We start from the raw sequence: 7,641 nt of genomic DNA on the forward strand, positions 1-7,641 counted from the left end.
CCAATTTCTTTTCATTAAATTATAGAATGCTCTCTTTAACCACTACTTCATAACCAATCAGATTACTGTCACAAGAAAGTTTATCTTCTCCAAACACTTGATCGATGAACGATCAAAACCGAAAGCTTCCTTCTCAATTATTTCTAAAAACGATTCCTCTATTACCAATGTAGATTTGTCTTTAGGTTTCTTTGGAAAGTACTCGGAATATGCTTTACAAGTTGTATTCCATTGCAATGCCTTATGTTTTAGACTCAAATTCTGGAGATTATGGTGTTATATGTAATTTAGAGAAAAGATTGTATAAAACTGTGATTCTACATTATTTTTATCCCTTCCCAATAGGAGCATGACAAATCAGATTTTTCCTACTGATTTTCGGCTTTTTCCTCCTGAAAAATTTCAAATCCAACTAAAAATGTTAAAGATCAGGAGAAAAAATCTGACTTATCATTGGAAAGGGATAAGAATGACGTGGAATTATAATTTCATACCATCCCTTCTCAATATTATTCTCCTATTAAATCTGAGTTGTCGAAATAAGTTAGCATTTACCATGTTATTATTTAGCTCTTTGATTCGGATGTAATCTCCAAAACTATCAACACAAAGCTATCCAAATTCTGAAATATGCAAGAGACTTTGAGAGGGCAAATTATTATCTTAGCCTCGTGTTGAAGTTTACACGGTGGGAGACAAGTAAAAAAGGCTAAGTTGAGCAATATGAATTCAGAAAACATTAACCGTACAAGTACAAGCTTTTACTTCAAGGGATCAATCCATTAGAAAGGTTCATATCATGAAAGTCTGATCATCATATTGTTGGACTTGGAAGATGAAGAGTTTCAAAGAATACAACTTTCAAACATTCCCATCTTTTTAACAATTTTTTGATATGGAATGAAGAGTTAAATGTAAACTGATGTAATTAACGAATATGGTGGAATAAAATTTTGGAAAAAGAATTTCAGAACCAAAATCCCAAACCGCCATTGACAATGTGGGGAAACAATGATGTAATTTGGAGATGAACAATGCATTAGTGTCTTACAATGTTAGCAAACTGAGAATTTAAGACACTTGGAGAGCCATGTTTCAATCAAAACTACAAATGTTCGAAAGGATATGTATGAACTACACATATGATAGAAGATTTTTTTTGTGTCAATTAGTGATTTTATTTTGTTGGATATGATTCAATTATTTTGAATTTGTTATAATTATTAAGTTACACTAAATGTAGAACAAAATGATGATAGTGGATCACACCGTAAATGGTGCATAGAGTCATTAAAGCAGAGATGATTTACATTTGAGATCATATTTTAGTACAATGTCGATACTTCGTCTTGATTTGTATTTTTTTCTCTCTTGAAAGAGGAGGTATTTATAAATTAAAAAGAGCATGTAACAAATCTTTCATCTCATAATTACCTTCTTAGTAGAGTCTTAACTTAAACCAAAATTAAGGTATGGTCTGAATTGACCACCTTCAAATAATTGCAGATGTACCTACCCAAGCTCCTGAGCAGTGCAAGATGGCTAACCCTGCTCCCATAAAGATCTCAAAGAAGCAAAAGAAAGTTAGCTTAGCGCCTTCTACTATGGCCATTGGCGTCTCCGAAAATGATTAGACTAGCCAAACTCAAGCTACCATTCTTAGAAATGTTCTTTCTATTAATGGGAAGATAATTAAATATCGATATGACCAAATACCTAAAATATCAAATATAAAGCGAGACAATTGAAGGAAGCATCAAAGTGCTTGGCCTGGCCTTGCTTTTCCTTTTTATTATTTATATATTATGAATCCAGACAGCCCCAAATCTTCACCAATTTCCAATGCTCTTCTCCTAACCAACACCTATTTACCACATTCCCTCTTGTTTTGATGGTTTCACTTGGATTAAATAATTTGGAGGAATCAACACTCCTGATTAGAGTCACTAAAGTTTTCAAATTCTGAACCCCATTCTTTTAAATATTATCATCCAATCTAACATAGCATATAAAAATAATTAAAAACCAAAAGGAAAATGCCAAAACCATTCACTCTTATCTCTAATCAAATGTATTCATCATTGCTGTCACAATATCTTCAATTTTTAAGCAAGTTTTAGTTCCCTTGCACTTGGGTTAAACACCAACTCGATTTTCTAACTCAATTCAAAATTTAAATATTTATTTTTGGATTTAAGTTAGAATTTTCTTTAACATGTCTAAAAATAAAATAATTTTATTTATTTTCATAACTATTAAAGATAACCGTTAAGATACTCAACTTTGAGCCAAATTTTAATTATCTCAAATATATACATTAGTTTGTAGTTAGATGATTTTTTTTAAAAGAAATTACAAATCACATTCTCAATTTTTAAATTATTTTAATTTCTCAATGTTTTTTTTACCAAAACCAAAAATAAATGCATTAACATTCCTTAAAGAATAAAATCATAAGTTAATAACTTTCAAGTTTTGTCCTACCTTCTTTTACGGAATCTCAAGGAAAAAAGAGAGAAAGATTGATACATTAAAATTGAGGAATAAATAAAGAAAAAGCATACATAGTGTTGGTGGTGGAAGGTACCTAGTCAAGTTCTTTAGTATAATAGACCAAAAACTTTATCATTTGAAGTAGCCATTTTGTATGGAAGGTATCAAAAGGCTTAATAAAGTAAGACAAAGATGGTTGGGAGAGAGAGGCGCCAAATCCAAACAATTTCCCCATTTTTTAGATTTATTCATTTCATATATTATTAGATTTTTATTTTTGGATTTGCAGCTTCTTGGAAACACTAATGCAGCATGACAGTTGGTTTTGGGCGGTTCTTTTTTTTTCTCTCAAAGATGATTTTATTTATATCTATAATTATAGATTTATAAGATATAAAATTAAATGTTAAAATGATAATTATATGGTGTGGTGGTTGCTTACCTTATTCCTTAATCATGAGATTTAGGGTTCAATTTTTACCCATGAGAATGAAGTACATTTCATAACCAACCGTTTACATTTTTGGATAGCACTCGAAGCAAAGGGATTGCTATCAGCAAATGGATGCCTTAATTTCAACCCAAAAAAATATTAAAATGTTTAATTTATATGATATATCAATTTTTTAGAGCTTGTATAAATACTTTAATTATGATTTTGATTTTTTTTTGTTAATAATATAACCAATAAATCATCCATTATAGTTCATTGATGAGCTCATAATTAATATAACTATAACATATTATATTGTGTTACATAAATGTATTATTTGTAAAATTTTATATATGAATTATAGAGGTATTAATTATATAAATAATTAAAAACTGATATTTAAAGTTAAATCAATATTATTTTTTTTCTTTTAAAAATAATACGTTATTTTTTGTTGTTATATAAATTCATTTAGGGAAAGCCTCTTAATTATAGATGTGATAAATCGTATAAATAGCAAAAATATTTAAAATGAAAAAAAATAATAATATAAAGAATTACAAAAAAGAAAAGAAAAGAAAAAGGTATATTGGTTTGTTTGAAAGTTTCATTAAATTGATGCTTTATATTGTATATATATTATATAAAATAGTTTTATTTTTAGTGTTACAACTATTACCACTTAATTAGACTATGGACATTGATATTAAAATTTTCTTAGTATTTCTTGAATCATTACAATGCAAGCCATGATTCATTAAAGCTTAACTAGAAAATGATCAAAATTAAACACGAAATATGATCTCCCTAGCTAGGCTCAAATATTGTTTCATAATGAGTCGTTTATATTGAATACATAACTCAACTTGCACACTGAATCTTTTTATTCGTTGAATTACAAGTATGAAGCATATAATCTGCTACTTTCATGTTGAAAACTACTTTAGGTATATTTCTATCAAAGGAAAAATATTACTCAAATATGACATAATAATTCTCTTTTTAAAATTCAAAATAACATTATTATTTAATACATTTATAATATAATTAATTTATGTACATCGATTTTTCAAAGATCAAAATAATAAAAATTGAAGAGTATAAAATAATGTTATACAACTAATTTTTTTTAGATATATTTTTATCTTTTAATAAAACATTACTTACCTTAAACATATAAAAATAAAAATAATTAAATACATATATTTATGTGTAATGTACTTGAAAAAGTTGATCATATGTGATAAGGATTCGTGTATATATTTGCCTTTCTACAATTATTTTCAGTGCCGAAGGCTTAGCTAAGTTTTGCGCAATTATTGTTGTTCAATTATTCATATATATAAATATTTGGTGCATTAATCGTGGGTGCACGTGTGCCCTCTCATGTCAAAATGGCTACCAATTGCATGCTATTCATTATTAATTAAAATTTTTATTTTCTTTCACTTTATGTTTTATAGGTTAGTCACCTCATTTAATCGGATTTCAACCTTCTTTTTATATTTTTAATTCAATAATTGAGTTTTTAACCAGCCAAATTAATACAACTCATAAACAATTTTATTTGTAATCTTATGTGTATTTATATTTTATACTACTCGACATGGAAGAAAGAAGTTTGGTCCATTGTCTCTGATGTGTTTTTGAGTTAGGGGTGTACTCGAATTAGACCTGTTCATAGATAGATAATTCATCCAAATTCAAAGGTTCGCCTAAAATTTAGTGGAATTTAAATAAAAATATTACGTTCGAAAAATAGGTTTAGACAAAAAAAATTAAGTTCATTTCAAATATGAGTCGAGTTTAGACTCAAGCATTCAAGTCTCAAGCTCAAATTGCTCAACTCGTTTTCTATGTTTGCAATATGTTATATTATATAATTTATAGCACATAAAAATTAAATCTATAGTAATATATAATACTATAATGTAAACATATTTAAAAAATCTTAAGTTGCTTGTATATAATTTTAATAAATGTAAACATAAAAAATTATTAAATAATAAATATTTTTAAAATATTAAAAATAATATGAGAAAATATAATTTTAAAATAAACTTAGGTTAACAAATATAAAACGTGTTAATATTATACTTAAATTTAACTCCTTCTAATTTAAATTAAATTCAACGCAATAAAAAAAACTTAAACTCAAATTAAATTTAAAATTTAAGACTAAAAAGGTGAACTCATGTTAAAAATTAGAATTGATTTCAAGATAAAAAAAAAAGAAGCTCAATTATTATGCTCATTTATCCATTTAAACCTTGATTACTCAAGCCCCAACTTGAATTAGAGTTGAAAATTTTCAATATTACTAATTAAACAAAATTTCTCAATTAGACTCAATCTCCCCTCCCGAGATTACCCTCAATAACAATACAGTTAAATTCGAAAATTTTAAAATCACATATTGTTTTATTGAACTTATCTTTTATCAATTATTATTGTTATAGCACTGAGGTTACATAGGATATCAAACAACACAATGAAGACGGCTCACACCATATGAAGTGTAGAGAGTTTGCTTGGTTTGGTAGCTGGAAAGGACATGCTATAGTAGAGCTTTAATGCTTTTTGTCTTGCTTGTCCTGTTCTTCTTGGATGAGGGCTCTTTATGGTTGGAAAAGGGCTTGGAATGGACCCTTTTCTTGTCATAATCTTCTTGTAGAATTTAATCTTAAGCCCGATTTAAGGTGTGAGTCGGAAGTGATTATCTCGAGTGTTGATAAATCTAGAAAAATGAAATTAAACTTAATGTGATGGTTATTCTTGAAAGTGTTATAGCAATGCTCTTTAAATCATGGACATAGAATCCATCTATTTTAATTTCAGTTGAAAATATTTGTGGTTAGGGAAGTATGATTGAATCTGACAGAGATTGGATTAAAAGAATTAAATTTGTGGTGAATAAGACTTAGTTGTAAGCATGAATAAGTAATTTGTGAGAAAAAAAAGGGTTTTAAATATTTCAAAAATCATAAATATAAATATAAACCAAAGAAAACAAAATGCAAAATAACAGTAATTCAAAATAATAAGAACAAATTAATATGTTGAAAATTTCAGCCTCAGGTGCAATGTTCATGATATTGGAATTGATCGCATTTTATAGATATTTCCTTATTCAATGATGAGCTAGCTGGTTACGACCATCGAAGAATAACTTCAAACCACAAATCTTTTTGTAGATTGTAAGTTAATTGCAAGAACAACTAGACAATTAACCATTGTTAGGCGAAAAATCCTAAGAACTACTCTTAAGATTTAATTCATCAAATGACTTGCAAATTAAAAAAGACTCAACTCTAATCATCAAACCCACTTGCATAAAAAATTTAAATTAAATTACTCACTCCAATAACATAATTCAACAACTTGACACAATCAAATTATACTATCTTGTTCTAATTATAGAATAAAAAATAATTATGTAACTAATTACCCAAATTAACTATTTATTATTCTAAATACCGAAAAATGATAAGAGAGGAGTTTTATCCTAACTTCATAGAGATGATAGGATAAAATAGTAAAATAAAAGATAATAAAAATATTTAAAATAACTATCTTTAAAAGGAAAATCATAAGTAAGTAAATACAAAACAATTATTTATCTCATATCAAGCTCCATAAATAGTAGTTGACTTAATCCAAAAGTTCTCATGCGTGGGCTCTCTGTTTTAGGACACATGCTTATGGATGAATTACAGTTATAGAAAATAAACAAAATTAAGGACACAAATATATCAATTATGCCCTCACACCGAGTAGCTATAATGACGTGAATTCCATTCCCAGGGCAGAAAATGTACATACGAGTATAACAATTATACACTTAAAATGACCTCTTCTGGCTCTCATTTTAGCATTTGGATAAAGACTTTCTTTCACATATTGCATCTTCCTTGAATTTGCATATGCTTTCATGCTCTCTTCTTACTTTTATGAAACATTCAATGTCTACACCTAGTCAACTGCTTTATTTCTCATGTAACATAAATATCCTTTTTTTTCTTATAATTTACCACCTAAGGATTGGATCCTATACAAATATTTTAGTTAAAGTTGATCTAGTCCCTTCTATTTAACAATTATATTTTTATTCAATTTCACTTATAAAATTTGATATAAAATTATTTTTATTATTGTAAATTAAAAAAACGGCCCCTTTGTCTGCTGCCCCCTTCATCCCTGCCTTGTACTTTTTCCTGGGTTTATATAAAATAATTATGTTCCAAATCAATTTTTATTGTTTATTAAACTAAGCCAGAATTAAATATAAAGTAATTAAAAGAAAAAGTGGAGTGTGTTGCACTTTAGGAAGGCCAAAAGGAAGTTTCTCCAAACTTAGTTTGGTTTTGAAATGGCTATTGGTATGAAGCTTGCTTGGAAGGATTTTTTAAATCAATATCTAAGCTTAAACTTTATTACGGGAATGGTGATGGAATCTAAAACTTAACTTTTGATGTTAGGCCTCATGTACCTAATCTAATATCATATATCCAAATCTCAAGTGTTAAATTAGCTAGATAGTTACGCATCACAGAAAAAAAAATGATTCAGTAAACACTTTAATTGAACCACCATTTAAATTCAGAGATTTTTTGTATATATTATTATAGTTCTTTTCTAAAAAAGTTGTGTCTTAATTATTTTTTAATCAATTTAATTTATTTTTTACTATGAGTTTGCTTCAATGTTGTTGTTAG

Source organism: Gossypium hirsutum, chromosome D11 (genome assembly GCF_007990345.1).
Source record: "Gossypium hirsutum isolate 1008001.06 chromosome D11, Gossypium_hirsutum_v2.1, whole genome shotgun sequence".
Classification (NCBI taxonomy): Eukaryota; Viridiplantae; Streptophyta; class Magnoliopsida; order Malvales; family Malvaceae; genus Gossypium; species Gossypium hirsutum.